The sequence below is a fragment of the Leucoraja erinacea genome, chromosome 5 (assembly GCF_028641065.1).
Source record: "Leucoraja erinacea ecotype New England chromosome 5, Leri_hhj_1, whole genome shotgun sequence".
NCBI classification, from domain to species: domain Eukaryota; kingdom Metazoa; phylum Chordata; class Chondrichthyes; order Rajiformes; family Rajidae; genus Leucoraja; species Leucoraja erinaceus.
The window spans coordinates 54,168,280-54,191,989 of record NC_073381.1 but is presented as its reverse complement, the minus strand read 5'-3'; the positions used below and the strand labels follow the sequence as shown (position 1 = coordinate 54,191,989).

General features: G+C 42.6%; 1 protein-coding gene and 1 pseudogene across 1 annotated transcript in view; both read left to right on the top strand.

The window, feature by feature from the left end:
• lama2 (laminin, alpha 2) overlaps nucleotides 1–23,710 on the top strand; it is a 323,797-nt gene that overhangs the window by 51,096 nt on the left and 248,991 nt on the right. The gene's annotated exons all lie outside the window — the stretch shown is intronic.
• On the top strand, nucleotides 13,105–13,256 carry LOC129697716 (U1 spliceosomal RNA; annotated as a pseudogene).

The following is a 23,710-nucleotide window of genomic DNA, read 5'->3' as shown; positions in this document are numbered from 1 at the left end:
CAGGACACATCTTCAGAGATATGTACACCCAAGAACTTGAAACTGTTGACTCTCTCCACTGCCACCCCAACAATGAAGATGAGTTCATTGATTCCCAGCTTTCCCTTCCTGGTCAATAATCAGCTCCTTGGTCTTGTTAACATCAAGAGCAGGATTGTGATTCTGGCAACATTCGATCAGATTTTTAATCTCCTTCCTGTCCTCATCGTTACCCATTATTCGTCCAACAACGGTGGCATTGTCGGCGAATTTAAACATAGCAATGGAGCTGTGTCTGGTTACACAGTCATGAGTAGAGTAGGAGACTAAACAGACAGCCTTGAGGAGTTCCTGTGCTAATTATTATCGAGGAGGAAGTGTTGTTGCCAATTCATATTCATTATGTTGTGCCGACAAGGATGTCAAATATTTAATTACATAGGAATGAATGGAGACCCAGTATCTGAGTTTGATGGTATGTCTGGACCGGATAACGATGTTCATTTATTGTGGTGATAAATTAATTGTAGTGGATCCAGGTTCTTGCTAAGGCAGGAGTTGATATGTCATGAACAACCTCTCAAAACATGTAATCATAACGGAAGTTAGTAGCACCAATTAGTAGTCATTGAGGATGCTACCTTTCTCTTATTGCGCACTACCTGTAGTATTATTGATGTCCTCGAAAGCAAGTTAATAGACAATAGGTGCAGGAGAAGGACATTTGGCCCTTTGAGCCAGCACTGCCATTCAATGTGATCATGGCTGATCATCTCTAATCAGTACCCCGTTCCTGCCTTCTCCCCATCTCCCCTGACTCTGCTATCTTTAAGAGCCCTATCAAGCTCTCCCTTGAGAGTATCCAGAGAACCGGCCTCCACCGCCCTCTGAGGCAGAGAATTCCACAGACTCAAAACTCTCTGTGAGAAAAAGTGTTTCCTTGTCTCCATTCTAAATGGCTTACCCCTTATTCTTAAACTATGGCCCCTAGTTCTGGACTCCCCCAACATCGGGAATATGTTTCCTGCCTCTCGCATGTCCAAACCCTTAATAATCTTATATGTTTCAATAAGATCCCCTCTCACCTTTCTAAACTAGTATATAAGCCCAGCTGCTCAATTCTCCCAGCATATGACAGTCCTGCCATCCCGGGAATTAACCTTGTAAACCTATGCTGCACTCCCTCAATAGCAAGAAAGTCCTTCTTCAAATTAGGGGACCAAATCTGCACACAATACTCCAGGTGTGGTCTCACTAGTACCCTGTACAACTGCAGAAGGACCCCTTTGCTCCTATACTCAACTCCTCATGTTATAAAGGCCAACATGCTATTTGCTTTCTTCACTGCCTGCTTTACCAGGCACGTGCCGTGAGCAATAAGTCAGGGTAGGTAGTTAGTATCTTTTGTCAGTCGGCTTTTAAAATAATCTTGAAAACCGCGCACACGCAGATTGTTCTCCCCGGTGAGCTGTCAGTTGGCTGTTAAAAGAAACTTACGCTGCGCTTGCACAATAGGCTGCTGTGCAGCACATGCACACAGTCCACAGTGTAAAGGCAGAATTTCAGCTGCCTTTATAGGCCGTTGCCACTGATGGCTTGAAGCAGCGTCGAGGACACGTGAGTAGCAGATACTTCCGCGTGTTAAATGGACTGTGGATGAAAGGTACGGGAGAATTATGCTCACCTAATAGATCGATCTGTTAGCATAATTCTCCAGTGCCTTTACTATTTATATTTAATAGTTACCATCTTGGCCACTAGGGGTGCCACATTGATGGCCTACAGTGTGTTTTTCTGTCTTTTTTTAATTTTTAGTCAGTTTTAAAAGTTTGTTTGGGGGATTCTTTAGCTTTTCTATGTGGGGGAGGGGGGTAGGGCAAGGGGGGAAACCATTTCCAGTCACTTCCTGGTGAGGACGTGATTATTCTCCGAGTCGCGTCCTCGCCCCCCTCCTCGCTGCCTACCACCTGGGTTGGAGCGGCCTATCCTGCCCGGGACCGGACTAGTGCTTCAGCAGTGGCGGCGCAGTGCTGGATTCACCGCGGAGCAGGGCGATGCCTTACCTGGGATCGCTGTGGAAACTCCGCAGTGTTGGGCCGCTTGCTCCAACATCGCGGAGCTGTGATTCGCGGTAGGAGGTGGCCGTTTCGGATGTCCAAGCCGCTGAGCATGATGAACAAGGACACTCAAATCTCATTGTACTTCCCCTTTTTCCAACGACACCATTTAGATAATAATCTGCTTTCCTGTTTTTGCTACCAAAGTGGATAACCTCACATTTATCCACATTAAACTTCATCTGCCATGCATCTGCCCACTCACCCAACCTGTTGAAGTCACCCTGCATTCTCATAGCATCCTCATTACAGTTCACACTGCCACCCAGCTTTGTGTCATCTGCAAATTTGTTAATGTTACTTTGAATCACCTCATCTAAATCATTGATGTATATTGTAAATAGCTGCGGTCCCAGCACTGACCCTTGCGGTACCCCACTAGTCACTGCCTGCCATTCTGAAAGTGACCCGTTAATCCCTACCCTTTGTTTCCTGTTTGCCAACCAATTTTCCATCCATGTCAGCACTCTACCCCCAATACCATGTGACCTAATTTTGCCCACTAATCTCGTATGTGGGACCTTATCAAATGCTTTCTGAAAGTCCAGGTACACTACATCCACTGGCTCTCCCTTGTCTATTTTCCTAGATACATCCTCAAAACATTCCAGAAGATTAGTCAAGCATGATTTCCCCTTCATAAATCCATGCTGACTCGGACCGATCCTGTTACTGCTATCCGAATGTGCCGCTATTTCATCTTTTATAATTGACTCCAGCATCTTCCCCACCACCGATGTCAGGCTAACTGGTCTATAATTCACTGTTTTCTCCCTCCCACCTTTCTTTAATAACATTAGCTACCTTCCAATCCACAGGAACTGATCCTGAATCAATAGAACATTGGAAAATTATCACGAATGCGTCCACGATTTCTAGAGCCACTTTCTTAAGTACCCTGGGATGCAGACCATCAGGGCCTGGGGATTTATCAGCCTTCAGTCCCATCAGTCTACCCAATACCATTTCCTGCCTAATGTGGACTTCCTTCAGTTCCTCCGTCACCCCAGATCCTCTGGCCACTAGTATATCAGGAAAATTGTTTGTGTCCTCCTTAGTGAAGACGGATTGAAAGTAACTGTTCAACTCATCTGCCATTTCCTGGTTCCCCATAATAAATTCACCTTTTTCAGTCTTCAAGGGTCCAACTTTGGTCTTAACTAATGTTTTCCTCTTCACGTACCTGAAGGAGCTTTTACTATTCCCCGTTATATTCTTGGTTGGGACCTTGGACCTTAGTAATGAGAGGATGAAGATGTTTGCAGTTCAGCCAATTGGTTGCCACAGGTTTTAAGAATGTGACCAGGTACTCAGTTGGGGCTGGACGCTTTCTGAGTTTACCCTTGTGAAAGATCTTCTAACATCAGCCTCAGTGATAGTGATTACAGTATTGCCGGGGGCTATGGGGGCCCCGAGAAGGTACATCGATGTTCTCTCCGCTGAGCAGAGTGCAGAACACGGAGCTTGTTCAGGAACGATGCCTCTCTGTACTTGATCTACTAGCGAGCTTTGTTTTGTAGGAAGTGATAGCATGCTCACCCTGCCACAGATGTCAAACCCCAGTGTAGATTCAAAGTGTCTTTGCTTTTCTGATGGCCTGCTGACGTCAATTCAAAACCTGAATTAGGTATAGATTTAAATGTAAAATTAGGACATTAAATCGAAATGGTATGATTTCAATTTCTTGACTTATTTCATCTGCCCTTACATTTGTTATTAACCATATATTCCTAAAGACCGCTTGTAATGCCTATATTGCTGCTCTGATTGATGGATAATGAAAGTATAAATTTATAAGTGTTTCAGCAGCAATTTCCAATTTCCAAATTGAAATATAATCAATACCGATGGATGATCTGCACAGATCTATTAAAAATTGTTAAAACTTGTAACAAAGTTTAAGCAAGCTTAAGCATGTACAAAATAATCATGTTTTCTATGATCAAAGTCAATTTGTTGTCAAATCACATTTATTTATATAGCACATTTAAAAAAACAACTCTCGTTGGCCAAAGTGCTTTACATTTGTTATAAGAATAGTATAAACAAACAAACTACATACATATATACATATAGCCCTCGCTCAGTGGACGTCAGGAAAGGCTTGGGAGTATAGATACGATTTTAGTCTCGACTTCAAGGAGTCAATGGAGGGGGCAGTTCTGATGGGGGCAGTTGTGAATGTTGCATAATTGTAACATTTCCATGTAACAATTATGTTGTTCAGAAAAATTTTACATTTGAATGATGAGATAAACCCATTATGTTCATTAAGATAAACAAGTTACTCCCTAAAAAATAGTCCTTTCTGGATCTGCTTAAGCAATGTTTATGACCCAGGTGTGAAGACAAAAATCACACACCAAATCAATTTTTGTGCTTTATTTTCCCCGATTATAGTGGAAAGATGATAATCTGGTGAAACATCTGGTAAGCTTGTAACTTGTTTAGCATCTGGTAAGTAAACACTGTCGAAAGAAACACGTGTTGCAAACTGCGTAAAACTATCAAGCAATTTACATACTTCAAAATCAGTGAGTAACAAAATAGCACAAAATAGCACCATTGAATACATGCTCTATTGTTCCTCTAGTTCCTAACCATCTGGAAGCTAGTTGAATTTCAGGCTAGTATGCAGCAGCCTTGCCACAATAGAATGAATTATGTCTGTGGATACAGAAAGTGATTTAAAAATGTACATAGAATTAATACATGCTCTACAGTGGATTGTGATGTTGCAAAATAATGACTATAAGATTAACTTCACATGAGCAGTTGATTCATGCATTCTTTAATAGTCCTTTTTGGTTAAATTGCAATGCCTTTGCTTGGTGATTGGAAAGGGCTTTTAAGAATTCTGATTTGTACCTCCACACTGTTTATTTCTGACAATGCAGCATGCAAACTATTTATCTGGACTATACATTACCACCTTTTTTCTTGTTTCCTCGCTCTCTTCCTCCTCTTTCATTACATTCTGTGATTTTGCCAAGTTGGCTACAGGTCAATTTGTGCTTCTTTTGTCATTTTTATCTGTGACCAGACTAATAATTAGGCACCGACTGTGAAGGCAGTAAAATTAAGTCTATTAATGTACATTTGTTGTATGTGATTAGTATGGGTGTCAGAGATTATGGGGAGAAGGCAGGAGAATGGGATTGAGAAGGAAAGATATATAACCCATGATTGAATGGTGGACTAGACTTGATGGGCCAAATGGCCTAATTCTGCTCCTATAACTTAGGAACTTATGAACTTCTTCCTGTGACACTGTGGGTTTTCTTCTGGTTTCCTCAAACGTTCCACAGAGGTACAGGTTTGTCGGTTAATTGGCATCGGTAAAATTGTACAGATTGTCTCTTGTGTAGGATCATGTTATTGTACAGTTGGTGGTCGGCGTGGACTTGGTGGGTAAAAGGGCTTGGTTCTGCACTGTATCTGTCTCTAAAGTCTAAATGTATTATCTGTCTCTAAAGTCTAAATGTATTTAAAAAACCTAACACAGCAACATGATTAGAAAAAATATTGATGCATGGATATCTTTCCTTTACATTAGTAATTTCCTGTGACCTTTTACCTACACACGACTGCTTGGAATTTGTCAAGGGAGGTATTTAATTATTATGTAAACCAATGTTACAACCTGAAAGCTCACTGTTTAACATTTATGACAAAACTGATGGAAATATTATTACTGATGGTGGACAGATACAATTCCAGGGTACGTTGATGGTTTTCGGAATTGGATCCGCTGAAATGTGATGGATTTTATTCATCCTGCCCAAGCATTATTCATATGAATTTTCTTCTCACAGGTTGAATAATTCTATGTAAGATTGATAATTTTGTTGCACATTCACTGGTTTAAAAATATAAAAAATGATTTAGATATAATTTACTCCATGCTATTTAATTTCGTCATGTCAGTCTGAAAACATTACATTAATTACAGATACAAAAAGTAATATCAGGTATAATGGATGATCAGGGTATCCAAATGTATCACTCCTTGGCTAAGACAAGCAGATTTGATGTTTATTATACAAATGCATCTCTGAAACTTCATAAATGTGCATTAAGAATTATCAGCAGCATTGTCTGGTATTCTTCAATTGTAGAGAAAATAAATTGCATAATAAAGTGACAAATACCTTTGCTTGAATGGAATAACTACTTGCTTGGTTTGTAGTCAGGGCAACACTTTCGTCAGGGTGATGTGATGGAATGCTTTTTGCTAGTTTGCCGCATCTAAAAGGGGTGGCGTGGTGGTGTAGCAGTTAATACTCTGCTCCACTGATTCAAGCTTGATCTTGACCTTGGGTTCTGTGTGTGGGTGTGTGTGTGTGTGTGTAGTTTGCACAGACATGCTGGTAGGTTAATTTGTTACTCTAAATTGCCCTTTGTACAGTGGGGAGCAGCAACATTGGGGGAGTTAATGGGCATGTGAACACAAACGTATGCATGAAAGGAAATGGGCACGGTATAAATGTTACGGGCACTGGCATGGATTCTTGGGACTGAATTGTCTCTTGTGTGGCAAGAGGAAAAAAAAATTTTTACTCCACCATCTGGGACACGGGGGTATTCTCCGGAATCACCAGTTTCTTCCCACATTCCTAAGTCGTATAGCTTTGCAGATGTAAAAATTGTAAATTGTCGCTAGTGTGTAGAGGATAATGCTAGTGAATGATGATCGATGGTCAGCTTGGAATCAGTGGGCCAAAGGGCCTGTATCCCTAAGCTAACAACTAAACTAAATCTTCCCCCTCTAATCATTGGCCTTAATTATTGGTGGTCACTTTATCTTGTATCTGCAATATAGGAGAACATACAAACCCCGTACAGACAGCACCTGTGGCCATGAACGAACCTGGGCTTTTGGCTCTGTAAGGCAGCAACTCTACTGCTGGGTTTCTGTGCCACCCTCTGTTATCGGAAAGCTTTCCATTTGATGCATATTGGCATTGGATTTCATGACGCATTTGGGTGACAATAAGTATTGTTTTGATATTGAGACATGCATTATCTCCTTTTGACATATTTTGTGGTTAAGTGTAACTGAAGGATCATGAAGTCAAGAACCAAATAATTATTTAAAACACCCTGCTTTAACATTTGTGATCAATTAAGTAATAGGTAAGATGTCTAAAAATCAATGGCTTGAAAATAAGCTATCTTTTGAAATTATCTGGAAAAACTCGGCATCCTTCCACATTGTCAGTTCGATAACAGTTTTATAGTCCACACAGCCTTTTGGAGATAGAGCATTGTCTTCTAATTCTCTAATGCATTGACTACAATTGTTGCTTCTGTTTCCATTGTTTTGGTCCTCTTGTTCATTATGTTATTGTCACCCGCCTAGTTTGTCCCCACTCCCTCTCACATCCTTGTCAACTCTTGCTCTGTCTTTCCTTCCTTTGGCTTATTTAAACACACCATCTTTTTGCTTATTAAGAATGCTTCAGGGCAATTGCCTCCGAGGACATCTGCTGGTTTCATTCCAAATTATATTTCTAATTTCAAGTCCAGGACTGTGTATTAAGCAATTCTATACTTTTGTGGTGATTGCACCCTTTATATCTACTTTTCTTTCTCATCTGAATGTGAAAATCCTCCCAAACCATTCCCACCTACTAAACCCATCCACAATCTCAATCACCCCAGACACATCTGATCAATCCTTATTTGTCTCATTACCATCATCAGTCTGAAGAAGGGTCTCGACCCAAAATGTCACACATTCCTTCTCTCCAGAGATGCTGTCTGACCCGCTGAGTTACTCCAGCATTTTGTGTCTACCTTCTTGGTACCCTCTTGGTCACACTTCTATAATATTGCGGAAAAGAAATAGTGAACTTGGACAAGCACTATGAAAGACCCAAATTAACATCTATTCATCCCTGTCTGGCGAAAAAATTCAAATGGGAAGGTGGCTCAACCGTGGCTGACGAGGGAAGTCAAGGATACTGTTAAAGCCAAGGAAGAGGCATATAAATTGGCCAGAAGAAGCAGCAAACCAGAGGACTGGGAGAAATTTAGAACTCAACAGAGGAGGACAAAGGGGTTAATTAAGAGTGGGGGAAAGGAGCATGAAAGAAAGCTTGCGGGGAATATAAAAACTGACTGTAAAAAATTATTTTGGTATGTAAAAAGGAAGAGATTTCTGAAGACGAATGTAGATCCCTTACAGTCAGGGACAGGTGAATTTATAATAGGAAATAAAGAAATGGCAGAACAGTTAAGCGAGAACATTGGTTCGGTCTTCGCTAAGGGAGACACAAACAATCTCCCAGAAATACTAGAGGCCAAGGATCTAGTGGGAGGAAGGAACTGAAGGGAAACCACATTAGTCAGAAAGTTGTGTTAGGTAAACTGCTGGGACTGAAGGCAGATGAATCCCCAGGGCCTGATGGTCTGCATCCCAGAGTACTCAAGGAGGTGGCCCTAGAAATCGTGGATGCATTGGTGATCATCTTTCAATGTTCTCTCGACTCTGGATCAGTTTCTGTGGACTGGACGGGAGCCAATGTAACTCCACATTTTAAGAAAATGGGGAATTATAGACCAGTTAGCGTTACATCGGCAGTGGGGAAAATGCTGGAGTTAATTATCAAGTTGGTGATATGCAGAGTACTGCCCTGCCGACTACAAATTCAGAAGGTTTAGAAGGTTATAGCAGAGCATTTGGAAAGTAGTGACGGGATCGGTCAAAGTCAGCATGGGTTTATGAAAGGGAAATCATGTTTGTCTAATCTTTTGAATTTTTTTAAGGATGTAACAAGTAGAATGGATAAGGGAGAGCCAGTGGATGTGGTGTATCTGGACTTTGAAAAAGCCTTTGACAAGTTCCCACACAAGAGACTAGTGTGCAAAATTAGAGCGCATGGTATTGTGGGTAGGGTATTGACATTGATAGAGAACTGGTTGTCAGACAGGAAGCAAGGAATAGGAATGAACTGGTCTTCAAGATAGCAGGCAATGGCTAATGGGGTGCTGCAAGGCTCGGTGCTGGGACCCCAGTTGTTTACAATATATATTAATGATTTAGACGAGGGAATTAAATGTAAAGTTTGCGGATGACACAAAGCTGCGTGACAGTGTGAGCAGTGAGAAATGGGCAGGATGCTATGAGGCTGCAGGATGACTTGGATAGGTTGGGTGAGTGGGCAGATTCATGGTAGATGCAGTATGTGATAAATGTGAGGTTATCCACTTTGGTGGCAAGAACAGGAAGGCAGATTATTATCTGAATGGTGTCAGATTGGGAAAAGGGGAGGTGCAATGAGACCTTCATTGTGAGAGGATTTGAGTTTAGGAGCAAGGGGGTCCTTCTGCAGTTGTACCGGGCCCTAGTGAGACTACACCTGGAGTATTGTGTGCAATTTTGGTCTCCTAATTTGAGGAAGGAAATTAAGAGAGAGAGTGAGTGTAGGTTCACCAGGTTAATTCCAGGTATGGCGGGGACTGACGTATGATGAAAGAATGGGTCGACTGGGCTTGTATTCGCTGGAATTTAGGATGAGAGGGGATCTTATAGAAACATATAAAATTCTTAGAGGATTGGACAGGGTAGATGCAGGAAGAATGTTCCCGATGTTAGGGGATTTCAGAACCAGGGGTCACAGTTTAAGAATAAGGGGTAGGCCATTTAGGACAGAGATGAGGGTAAACGTTTTCACCCAGAGAGCTGTGAATCTGTGGAATTCTCTGCCACAGAAGGCAGCGGAGGCCAATTCATTGGCTGTTTTCAAGAGAGAGTTAGATTTAGCTCTTAGGGCTGAGGGAATCAAGGGATATGGGGGGAAAAGGCAGATTGAGATACTGATTTTGGACGATCATATTGAATTATGATCAATATGATTATGGTTCGAAGAGCCAAATGGCCTACTCCTGCACCTATTTTCTATGTTTCTATGTACATTAGCTTAACATGTCAATGAAGAAGTAGACTATTGAATGTCATTCTTGTGAAGTTAACAGTGCTACTCAAAGAGCAGCATCTGGTTTCTGGCATTTACTATTGTACCCACTCCTCACTTCAAGGTATTATTGCATAAGAGGACAGGTCCTGTACTGACCCCCAAGGACATTTGCAGTCTGATGAAGTGTGGAGCAGGGATGAGTTCTTCTCCGCTTGGCCTCTAAGGAAGTTAGAAAATTCTCCCTGAGGCTGTCAGACTTGCAGAGAAGTTTAAGATAAATTTTGCCACCATGTTACAATTTGTTACTTGCCAACCAGCGGTGAGTCGACTACCTGTCCCTTCTCCCATCTCCACCCAAACTACACATGGCTAGATGGGAAGGAGATGGGTTACAGCTTGAGATTCTCTAAAAATCTCATTTAATTTCTCACCCACACGGGTCATCTGTTTTAGAGGGTTAGAATTCAAACGTCCTTGTCGAGGTGCTCAAATGAAAAATGAACACTTGAATGAGATTCTGAGAATTGCCAATGGCACTATGCGTGAATCCAATTTATATTCTGTGTTTTTGATCCAGGAGTGGAGATACATGGAATAAATGTGAAGTTAGCTTTGTTAGTGTTGAACAAGGAAGCTTGTAACTCTTGACACTGAAGGATGGATTGGCTGCGTTTGAGCAATGTTCCAGATTCATGCAGGTCATGGAACCAAGTTTCTTTAAAAGTCTTCCTATTGCACTGCTTGAGGTTCCAAACTCTATGCTCATTCTTCAACTCTCTTGAACACTACAGCACACAATATTTTGGAGCACCTCTTTCCTTTTTTTTCCAGTCATTTTCTACACTGATGTACGTGATATCTGCCCTGGAGGCTAAAAGGAATGGGCCAGCAGTCAGTGAAATTTAATAAAAGAGACAGATGTGATTGCTTTCCACCGGATATTTCTCAGCAAGGAAAATATACCACACAGGATGTTAGTTCTAAAATTTATCTTCTCAAATCATGATTCTAGACATGCTGATATACCAAATTGAGGAATGTAATCACAATGGTCTGGTCGGGTTAGATTGGTATGAAAAGCCCATGGAGCAGAGTTTATGCAGCAGAGTTTTTTACATTTGTACAAATTATAGTCCCCTTTATATTCAATTACCATCCTTCATCAAAATGCAAGTGCAGATTGAAGGTTAGCTAGACTTTTTTTTAATTTACACAACGTCACATAAATAAATAGAAATGTTTAAGTACATGTTGAAATTTCTCCTTGATCACTGTGGAGGGTTATAGCTCATCTTGCTGTCTACTTACATTATAAACATCAAACTGTGTAACTGTGATAGTATTCCCATAAATCTGTTTGATGACTGCATTAGTACCACATTAGCAGGATGCCTTGTGGAATTGAATTCATAAACATGGTTTCTATTTCAATCCATGTCTTCTGGTAAATTTCAAAGTGTAACATTTAAAAATTCTAGTTCATCTAGGAAGCTGAAATATTAATGTTAGCTCCTCGTTGAAATTATGTTCGTTATAGATATGAGGAGGTTTTTCATTGTAGATCAAAGATATTTCCAAGTTACGAGAAACTGCTAAGAAAGCAATCCCATTCCTTGCAAATGGAATTGGAACAATGGAGTACTGTGAATAAAAATTGTGCATATTTAATTTAAACATGTACAAATAAAAATGTTACAATTATTCTGCTAGAAATGCAGCATTGCATCAATTGGGTGACGGTCAAGAATTTCCTATTTGAGCACAATTGGCAATGTGGGAACATAGTTCGTTTAGATTTTGGAATTAGTTTTCCTGAGTTTCTGCCATGAAATGAGCAGTCAAGCGGGGGTTTAGAATTCATTAATTTTTTGATCAAAATTCAAATCTTGCATTTAGAAAAACCCATTAATTACTTTCCACTTGGAATGGACAAGAGCTTTCCACCACCAGTAAATTATTTTGTTTTCAATATGTGAACATGACTTTTAAAAGTGCACAGAAACCTTTACTAATTAGTGTATGATGTTTCATTTCTTTGTGAATTAATAATTTTACTTCGGAGTCACGTGAGTGACTACGTGAAGAAGCCCGCTCAGTGCGCAGGTGCGGCATTATCGTCCAGCTGTGCACACGCGGCCCAGCGGGAGTCGGGCGCTCCCGCAAACCAGCCTGAAAAAAGGAACGTTAGGTAAGTACTTACCTTAATCGGGCCTTGTGTTTTTTGCTCCAGGGGGAGCAAAGCAGCAGAGGAAGCGGCCCCCATTCGACTCCAGCGAAGGAGCCGACAGTGGAGGGGGATAGGCGCAAACGGGACCGCACACGCTGCGGACCACTGACAGGGAGCTGCGCTGATGCCGGTCCGCTGAACAGCTGTTCGGTTAACAGCAGCGGACCGGAGGGAAATTTGAAAACCCGACCAGCAGCCCTGCAGACTCCTGACAAGGAGAATCGCCGCCCGGGAACCGCTAGAATGCCGCCTAAAAACGGCAGGCAGCCTCTACATACAGGTAAGACAAAAATCTTACCAAAAATACAGGTTCTACAGGAATCAACTTTCCTCCAACACTGGAACAGGCTGGAGACAGCAAAAACAAGTATGTCTGTCTCCCCAAGCCAGAGGAGGTCATGGAGCTAAAAACCTCCAGGAAAATGAGGGGTCACTGGCTGAATGCCAAGGGAGCTGACACTCCTACCCCAGTGCTATTGCACTAGCCATCTCCCTTGTCGAGGGATTGATGCGACAACGGAGGTAGGGCATATGCCTCCTCCAATGTATAGCACACGCTTTTGCTCCCTCTTTGAGGCTAGCTAAGGAGGCCAGGGCTGGGCTGGCTTAACCGCTGGGCAGGCGGACGAGAACAGCAGTATGCCAGGGGAGCAGGATCAGGAAGAGCTACTGGGTGTCGTGGGCCACTACATGGCTCCTCCACGCGACCATCTTTCCAACAAAGCCCTGCAGGAGAAGGCCTTTCTAGAGTTAAATCTGCAGGCAGCTGGGTTAGCAGACTCGCAGTCCAGAGATAAAAGCAGCGATGTTCTGAAGCTCCTAACACCGAAAATCACCGCCTTTGCTCGTTCCTCGGATCATACTCACCTGGCAGGCGAGACGCCATGATCACCAAGGTGGTTCTCCCAGGACGAGGCTATCCCATTGCACTTCGAGTGTGCTGACGCCTAAGATGTTTCCCAAATGCGGGATACTCGACTGCCATTTGTGGCATATAAGACCTGCCCTCAACCCCAAATATACCGGGCTATGCAAACCGCTGCAGCGGGAAGAGAGGCAGCTAAACCTGTGCGCCTCATGAGGGCAGGCCCTGGAACGAGCAGGACATCTCATCCAACACCCAGCTGGCAGCACCCCTCGGCATCCACCAGTCAACACCTACATCCAAGGACTGGTGAAAGCCGGGGACCGCTGCTTATTACCCCCAAAGGTCTTTTTTTAAGACAGGGGCCCAGAGCGTGACCCCAGGGAAAATGTGCTGCCCCACCGACAGCACCAGCATACCAACAAAACTGAGCCTTCATGAAAAAACAATAAACATGGAGGTAGGTAGTCTGGTTCCTCCCAGTTTACACAAAATAAGGGTGCTCTACTAACTGCGAGGGGGGGGGGTGGGTGGGGCATTTACACTTGTTGAAAGAAGCATGGGGTGCTGTCACAAATAACAAATATATACTCAACAGTATTAGTGGATAAAAACTTGAATTCAAATTGGGCATATTACCGCCAGTTCAGCAATGCGCCCAAAGGGCATTTTTCCCTCTAAGAAAGAGAAGCGAGAAGGTCACAGCTGAACTAGAAAGGCTCATTACAAAAGGGATCATGGGAGCAAACATGAACCATTGGAATTTGTATCGAATATATTCACCAAAACTACAAAAGATGGTGAATGTAGCATCATCATTGACCTAATATCACTAAATAAATCTGTTGAGTATATACACTTTAAGATGGAGACGTTTTGTCACTGCCAGACATCTGATCTCCAAAGGATACCTTATGGCAAGCATTGATATGGAAGATGCATACTATCTTATACCCATACACAAGGATCATTGTAGATACCTAAAAATTTATGTGGATGGGGCAACTATGGGAGTATAGAGCATTCCCAATGGTCTAACCTCAGCCCTAAACTAATTACAAAAATACTAAAAATAGCCATGAAAATATTAAGAAAACAAGCATAATCATGGCATATATTGGATGATATCCTCATATTAGGGAAAACAAAGGAATTAGCTGTGGCAGCAGTTTCTAGCTACGAAACAGCTCCTTAAAACACTGAGGTTCATCCTACACCCAGATAAACCAAAATTGAAGTCGTTAACTACCATGGATTATCTGGGCTTTAATATCAATTCTATCCATATGACTGTTACTTTGCCAAGGTGCTCGGGTCACTATAATCAAATCATGAATGTACCCACTGAAGCTATATCACAATTACAGTGGTGGGCAGACAATGTTTGGCATAGTTTTCAGCCCTATTATTATCACCAATCCTAACTTGGTTATTAAAAACCGATGCCAGTGCTTTAGGCTGGGGAGCAACTAACTCCATATCCAGCACAGGTAACAGATGGACCAATTCAGAATCATCGTTACTACACACACCGGGCATCAACTATTTGGGATTGGTGGTCGCCTATTGGGTTAAAAGCATATGCATTTCAAATGCAGCACGTGCATATACGGTTACGGATTGATAATACTATGGTGGTGGCTTATATTAACCATATGGGGAGCATAAAATCATTATCGTGCAACAAATTGGTCAAACAGATCTGGCAATGGTGTGTCAAAAGACATTTTTTAACTATCGGCTGCCTATCTCCTAGGTAAGCTACAACACAGTGGGAGACACCACGTCACGGGGGAAAATTTATGATAACATTGAATGGATGTCAAACCCAAAATATCTGCTAAAGGTATTAAGCAATTTGAACGCCAGATATCAATTTGGTTGCACAAGACGGAATCACCAGTAACCTATGTATGTGACTTAGGAACCAAATCAGAGGCAGCAGCGGTAGATGCCTACACGCTGGATAGGGGGATTTCTGCTTTTGCTTCCCTCCCTTCTGCCTCATCAGTCGGGCACTTCGCAATACAGATGGAATCTGTCTCCGGGATATTGAAGGTGTCCGACCAGCCTACATAGCCATGGTTCCCAGTTCATCACGACATGGTGGTCGAGTCACCTATGGATTTCCCTAGTGGACCATGTTTGCTGACTCACCCAGTATCAGGCATAAGCCACCCATGCCATAAAAACATCAAACTCCTGGGTTGTAGGTTTTGAATAGACATTACCAGGGACTGGGATTATCCAAATGAACCATTACCACCATGTCGGCATCCCTGCGAACAGTCACCAAGAGCAAACATGGGAAAAATACTGCCAGGACGCAGGGACAACATACAAAACTACTCAACCACTGACGTATTGGAGTTCCTGGACCATCTACACCATGATGAAAAGGTGAGTTACAGTGCCGTAAATACAGCACGAAGCGCCCTGTCTGCTTATCTAAAAACAGCAGGACAGCAGAGCATGGGATCCCATCCACTGAAGATAAAACTTATGAAGGGCAATTATAATAACAAGCCCCAAAAACCCATGTATGGGATATCAGGGTGATATTGACATATCTCAGAGAATGGCACCAGCTAGATCCCTCAGTCTTGCACAATCTATGTTAAAAACGCTCATGCTTATGGCTCTCGTATCCGCTCACAGAGTCCAGTCACTCCATAAAACTAGACTGGATAACATGGTGATTACCCCAGACCGCATCACGTTCATCATTCTAGGTCTGGTAAAAACCTAGGCGACCAGGAACGCCCAATTCACTGGTGGTATTCCGGGCCTACCCACCAGAGTCCAGGTTGAGTGTGGTGACCCATCTACAACAATATATAGACACAACCTACAATCTTAGAGGGAGAGGAAAAGCCTATGGGTCAACCACACGAAACCCCAAGACGGGGTAACGAGCCAAACCACTTCAAGGTGGCTCAAACAGGTACTGAAAGCTGCCAGAATAGATAATAATACATTTAAATCCCATTCCACTAGGGCAGCATTGATATCAGCGGCTGAACGAATGGACATCCCGGTTGACCACATTCTCAATACGGCAGGGTGGTCAAGGGAAACGACGTTCAGAACATTTTTTATTGTAAACCGTTGATAAGCCTGATTTAATTGCAGACAGAATATTACAAACTGCAAATATTTAATTTAAGCTCAGGGGAGCTATTTATGTTGTTATTGTTAACAAATACCTTTCTGTTTCTTGAGAAAGCAGATCCATTGGTTGATTACGATAACACTTCCTCCCTCAAGAACTTCGGCAGTGAGTGAAAATAAAAACTGTTACACGGTTTGAAATCACAGACCTTTGAAATCTTCACGTAGTCACTCACGTGACTCCGAAGTAAAATAGTAAGATTAAACGAGTACTTACCAGTATGAAGTTTGATCTGTATTTTATGAGGAGTTACGATGAGGGATTACGTGCCCTCCGCTCCCACCCTCATTATATAGATCAAACTAATAAACTGATGTCTCACTGATCTTTACTATGTTTACTTCAAATATTGTGTCTATCTGTAATTCCACACCGCTGCTTCGAAGTATGCCGCACCTGCGCATTGAGCGGGCTTCTTCACGTAATCCCTCATCGTAACTCCTCATAAAATACAGATCAAACTTCGTACTGGTAAGTACTCGTTTAATCTTACTATTAAACCTTTTAAAGGTATACCTATTTTAATTCTTGGCTTTAATGAAAATGTGTCTTTCCTTTTGTTGTTTTGAGTTCTGTAATAGCCCTGTCTCACGGTGCGAGTCCACCCACGAGTGATCCCAAGTGAAAGAAAAAAATCAAACTCGTGGTTGTCTACGAGATTCCAAGTTTAACGTTCACGAGTTTAAACGAGTTCCCACGTGTATGTCTAAGTTTGCCGTTTACTTCTCATTTCTGTGATGTACCAAGTACCTCTCTCGAGTTACTCTTGAGTCAACAACGACTACCGACGTGTGGAAAAATCATCACATGGTTTAAATGATGTCATGCAGTTTTTTTTCACTATAAAAGCCTCCCATGACAATGGACAGAACTGCCCCGATGACCATCTTCTCCGTGTCTCTTATGTAGCCGCATGCTTCACTGGGACGCCTGCTCGATTCTCAGATTCTGCTCAGATGCCTTCTCCACATAAATGAATGAATTGTGACAACCCATTCATTTGTTTGCAAACTTCAGCCACAGGCAACGTACCTCGTATTTTTTCCCAAGGCCGGTGTTGTGCGTAAGTGACATGGTGATGTCTTGTCGTGTAATTAACCGCTGTGTGCAAACAAAAAAAAACAGGTTTAACCTTTTATCAAATCGTTGCCTATCATTGCTACAGTGCAATAAATGGCATTTAAAGTACTTGGCTGTCAAAAAAGCGCAAAGAGTAACGGTGTTTAAGAAACGGACTGCAGGGAGAACTTCAAACCTTTTGTAAATTGATTAAATTCAGGGGGAGGGAGAGTGGGTGCAAACCACCGAATCCATTCTCAAAAGTCGGGCAGAGCCGTGTAGAACCCATGTTTCTCTCTGCTTGATATACGTGGGAATTCCATCGGTATGGTCACTTTTCACGCGTCCCGCCCGGTGTTAACTCAGGCCAAACCCACGAGTTACTCACGAGTCACCACGGTAAACTCACGGGCTACTACGGTATTACAACGAGTTTAAAAGTATCAACATTTTCCTTCAAGAGTAAACTTGATTCGTGGTAATCTTTCAACATGTTGAAAAATGTTCACGAGTTAACACGTTTCCCGAGTACTTGCCATTAGCGTTACGAGTCGCTAAGTTACATCCACGAGTTCCGACGTCCCCGCTACATTAACTACGTAATTACCATGAGTTTGATTTGTTTTTAACTCGGGATCACTCGTGGGTGGACTCACACCGTGAGACGGCTTTAACTCGTCATTATTGGATGAAGCTTGCAATGGTGATACATTTAAATTGGGGGTAAGGCCAGCTCGATTGAAAGATCGTTTTTTAAAATCAGAACGTGATCATGGAGCAAAAATATTTAAGAAATTGATTTGAATACATAATGATTGAGAAGGGGGGGGGGGGGAGGGGGGGGGGGTGGGGGTGGAGGTGGTGGTGGGGAGAAAGTGTGGAGACACAGTTAAGAAGCCAGACGACTTATAATAAACTTTAACGGGCATTTTACATTACTGTCCGGTTTTCATTGGTCCTGAAAGCTCCAATGAGCCAATTAAAATGCCCAGTCAACTAAGGAGATTGCCTACTGCTGCCCTCGACTGCCTATAACTACATAGCGACCCCACTCAACTGCACTACGAGTTCATAAGAACCATGCCGACCAATTTTTACGCGGAAATATTTTCAACATGCTGAATTTTTTTCCGCGATCAAACTGAGGCCGCGAGTATGCGGCAACTTCCCTCGAGCATAAAGGAGAGTTCCAGTGACCTCATAGGACCTCCTAGGTCCACGTGTTGTCCATGCTGCGTGTTTGAGTCGAGGGCAAACTCTTCTAAACTCGCAGATTAGGTCGCCGCAGTGGGACAGCCCCTTCACTTTCCTTCATTGCTGCGTTGGTTTTTTCATATTTGAATGTGTGTATTTGATAGTTGACCTACTCAAAGCCAATGAAGTCATGGTGCTATTAGAAATTATCTTGTGATACCGCTTTGCTCTTTGCCAGATGCCATTTTGATCTCAGTCACAATTGTGCTTGCAAATGTCAACTCAGCAGGCTTAAATATAATAAATGTTACAAAGAATGAAACTTGATCTCCTTTTTGTATGTTATTATAACATTTCTTAATTTCTCTGCCTCTCCATGATGATGTGTTGAGAGTTCACGTTGTTGGGACTGACCTGCTGCTTGATGAGCAAAGTATGAATGAGCCAAGAGTGATGAACTTGGCAAGTGTAATTGCACAAGTTAGCTACTTGTAAGTGCGAGCAAACCACATTGAAATTTCTTAAAGCATGGTATCCTAATTTAAGGTTTAAAAAAACCCAATGACACTTAATTTGGATCTGAGCAGAAAGTAGCTCTCATTTGAACACATTGAAAATGTGTGAAATTCAATTTCTCGGCTAATTTGCCCCTAAATATAATTTGATTAAAAAAAAAAGACAAGTTGGTTAATTTTGTAATAATAGTACTGGAAAATCTATCAGAAACTCCTGGCTATTGCATCCTCGAGTGCTTGCATGATTAATTACATGGTAAGACGTTCGAATCACTACTTGTGAATTATTGCTTGAATTTAAATTAATCGCAATTTGCTGTATGTTGACTGAGTGTAGTTTACATTTGGAAAAGTGACACATTGGAAGGGAACACAGAAGTTATAGGGTGTTTCTGTTGTAATGATGTTGGTATCATTTACTGAGCAGAGAAGAGATAACATTATCATTGAAGCTTTAGGAAAAAACAATTTGATGAACATCTATTTTAGAAACAAAGTGCAAGGCAGTGGAACATTTTGTTCTAATGAACACTTATTAGATTATTAGTTATTTAAAAATATTGATCAATAAGTAATGGGAATTCGGAAGTGTGCCAGTCCACACACTTGGGGGTCAGGTTGTCGTGAAAATTTCCTTGTGCTTTTTCAATTGATCATGTGATAAGACTGAATTATGTTCTCAACAATTTCTGTTCATTTTTTAAAATGTTTATTTGTGTCAAAATAAACAATTTAACTTAAGATCTTGGACTTTTAACATATTGAGATTTTCATCGTGTAGGTGTATAAACCAGCAATGTGGAATAACCCATTTTTTTCCTTTTGTTCTTTTCAACTGATGATCAGGTGTGATGCATAGTAGAAGAACTGTGCCTACTAATGGAATTTCCTCCATAAAAAGATGATGTTGATTCTTTTTACTGGAATACTAATGTTGTGCTTAGTCTGCATGTTCACCAGATAGTGGGGAAGAGGTGTTTTAAAATATGCCTATGTAAAGATATTCTAAACTATCTTTCATGGTTATTCCTGCTTCCAGCATCTTCCTTTTCGTTTCCACAAAACAAGTCTCTCTTTGAGAAGTCCATGCCAAATTTAACAAAGTATTTGAGAAATGTATCCATGATTCGACCCATGTTATTAAAACAATGGACAAAAAGAGAAAAAGAAAATCTGTCATCATAACAAGCTGCGTGGTCGTACTGTGGAATTGCCTTTGAAATGCCTTGCCATAAGGAACACTGATGCTTTATAGTCATGGCAATTACTTGTGTGTTTTGGGACGGATGTGGAGGTAATCAATTGTTTCCATGAACTTTTGCTTGATGCTGAAGACTCAATATTCTAGGTAATTGTTTGACCTGGGTGGGCAGCACACAAAGGAAATCTTCGGGAGCAATGATGGTTATTTTTCACAAACAAGTCGGTTTATTCAAGGCCTTCACAGTATATACGGGGAAAATCTTTGAGAGAACCCAAAGTGCTTTGGTCAGTCGCTGCATCCACAGGCATTTTATCAGGGCTGCCAACTCTCACGCTTTGAGCGTGAGACTCACGCCCTCAAGCAAACTCTCACGCCCTCACGCTCATCAGAAATTTCTCACGCTCAGTGGTGAGAAATTTTGTGATCAACGAAAATTTCAAAACTCGGATAAACAGCATGGTCCACGGGTGTTGGAGAGCAGAGGCTGCGGGAGGGATGGGAGCAGAACCAGCGGCCGGAACAGATGCGGGGAGCCGGGACGGACGAGTGTTTGCCGAGGCCGGCGTGTTGCTCACTGCAGCTCTGGCCATGGAGCGCTCCGGACAGTGTGAGTGTCCCGGGCCGCGGAGGCGTCGGAAGTGTTGCACCGCTGCTGCTGCCGCGAGAGTCTCTGTGCCGAAGGGACAGACTCTCAATGGGAGGTGGATAGAGAGGAAGGAGACAGGGAGACAGTGGGGAGAGAGAGGGGGGGAGAGGAGAGAGAGAGGAGAGACAGGGGAGGAGTGAATGGAGAGGGAGAAAGAGAGGGAGGGGGGGAGAGAGAGAGGGGAGAGGAAGGGGAGAGAGAGGGGTGAGAGGGAAGAAAGAGGGAAGAGAGAGAGTGGGTGGCGATGGAGGAGAGAATGGGAGAGAGAAGGGGAAGAGAGAGGGGTGGTAAAAGAGAGGGGGAGAGGGGGAAATAGAGAGAGGGGGGAAAGAGAGAGATAGGGGAGAAAAGAAAAAGAGTTATAGACAGAGGAGAAAGAGAGGGGAGAGAGGGCAAGGGGAAGAGTGAGGTGGGAGGGAGAAATGGGGAAGAGAGGAGGAGGAGGGGGGAAGAGAGAGAAGAGAGAGAAAGAGAGAGGGAGGGGGAAAGAGAGAGGGGGGAGAGAGTGGGGGAGAGAGAAGAAAGAGAGAGAGAGAGAGAGTTAGGAGAAGAGAGGGGAGAGGGAGAGAGGGGAGAGGGGAAAGAGAGGGAGAGAGAGAGAGGGAGAGGGGGAGAGAGAGAGAGAGAGGGGAGAGAGAGAGAGAGGGGGAGAGAGAGGAGAGGGAGGGAGAGAGGGGGAGAGAGAGAGAGAGAGAGAAGGGGGAGAGAGAGAGAGAGGGGAGGGGAGAGAGAGAGAGAGAGAGAGAGAGAGAGAGAGGGGGAGGGGGAGAGGAGAGAGAGAGAGAGAGGAGAGAGAGAGGGGGGGGAGGGGAGAGGGGGAGGGAGATAGAGGGGGAGAGAGAGAGAGGGGGGTGGAGGAGAGAGAGCGGAAAGAGGAGGGGGGAGAGAGAGAGAGTCTCTGTGTCGAATTTGCCCAGGTGACCGGCATGGATCAGGCAGCGGCTCGGTGCATCCTGGAGGACAACTAGTGGCTGCTGGAAGTAAGTACCAAGCACTGGGTAGAAACGGTAGAAGATAGTGGACTTCAAATGGGGGTGGTTGGAGAAAGCATCCTGCTTGCCTGCTAGATTTTCACTTACTGTAACTGCAGGAAATATGTTCCCGATGTTGGGGGCGTTCAGAACCATGGGTCAAAGTTTAAGAATAAGGGGGAGGGGCAGTTAGGACTGAGATGAGAACAAACTTTCTTCATGTAGAGAGTTGTGAATCTGTGGAATTCTCTGCCACAGAAGGCAGTGCAGGCCAATTCACTGGATGTTTTCAAGAGAGAGTTACATTTAGTTCTTGGGGCTAACGACATCAAGGGATATGGAGAAAAAACAGGAAAGAGGTACTGATTTTAGATGAACAGCCATGATCATATTGAATGGCAGTGCTGGCTCGAAGGGCCGATGACCTATTCCTGCACCTGTTTTCTATGTTTCTATGCTTGAGTATATGGCAATAAAACTCGATCACTTGATTTTGAAGCATTCATGCATGGTGGAGGTATAATGTAGTCATAGAGTGATACAGTGTGAAAACAGGCCCTTCGGCGCAACTTGCCCACACCCGCCAACATGTCCCAGCTACACTACCTGCTTTTGGTCCATACCTCCAAACCTGTACTATCCATGTATCAGTCTAACTTTTTCTTAAATGTTGGGATGGTCCCTGCCTCAACTACCTCCTCTGGCAGTTTGTTCCATACACCCATCACCCTTTGTGTGGATAAAGTTACCCCTTAAAAAGTTACCTCTTAAAAATACTTCATACAAAAAACATTGAAATCATACTTCTACAGTGCACTAAAACATGATTTGAATACATCAACTTTCAAAAAGTTCCTACCCTTCTCCCACACCCTCTCCCCACTCGGTTGCTCCACTCCCTCACCGGGTACCCCCAAGGCCAGTGATCAGTTCGTTGTTTCGTTGTTTAATGCATTTCGTTGTCTCTGTACTGTACACTGACAATGACAATTAAAATTGAATCTGAATCAGTGATCGCACAGCCTCCCCCCTTTCAAAAACGCTCCAATCCAATTTAAAGCATATATATTGTATTCAAGTGTAAGTTATAAGATTCGCTACAGTATGCACCATATTGCACAATTTCAAGCTGAAAAATGCAAATGTTCCGTACCCTTGCATAAGAGTTGTGCATACAGCATGCGTCGTTGCCGATAAATATCCTCATAATCTGTCATTTGTTCTGTAATAAAATGTCCAAGATATTTTACCTTATTACAGACAATAAGATTATTCATCAGACAATTTAAGATCAGGAAACTTTAGAAATATGTATCCTTTTTGGTTCTACAGATCATAACAGCACTCTGACCAGCATTATATTTAATATCATGTTCCACACCATACACAGAACGTGTAGAATGGAGCTGCAGGAGACTAATGGACTAAAGACCACAAGATCATCTGCATACATAATATGGTTCACTAGAGTATTACCAACCATGCACCCAGTATTACAGGCTTTCAATTGTTTGGACAGATCATCAATATAGAGATTAAAAAGAACTGGAGACAAAATTCCCCCTTGTCTGATACCATTGCTAACCCCAAATGGGGCTGAGACCCTATTGCCCCATTTTACTTGCATAGTCTGATGGGCATATCAGTAAACCAGAATTATCACAATATATTTAGGCACCCCTCTTTGACTCAATTTAACAAACAACTTTCTATGATTAACATGATCAAAGGCATTGGAAGCATCAATAAAGCACATAAGAATCGATGAGTTTTTAATCTCTATATTTGTTTACAATTTTCTTTAAGGCATATATACACAAGTCAGCACCATGTTTAGCT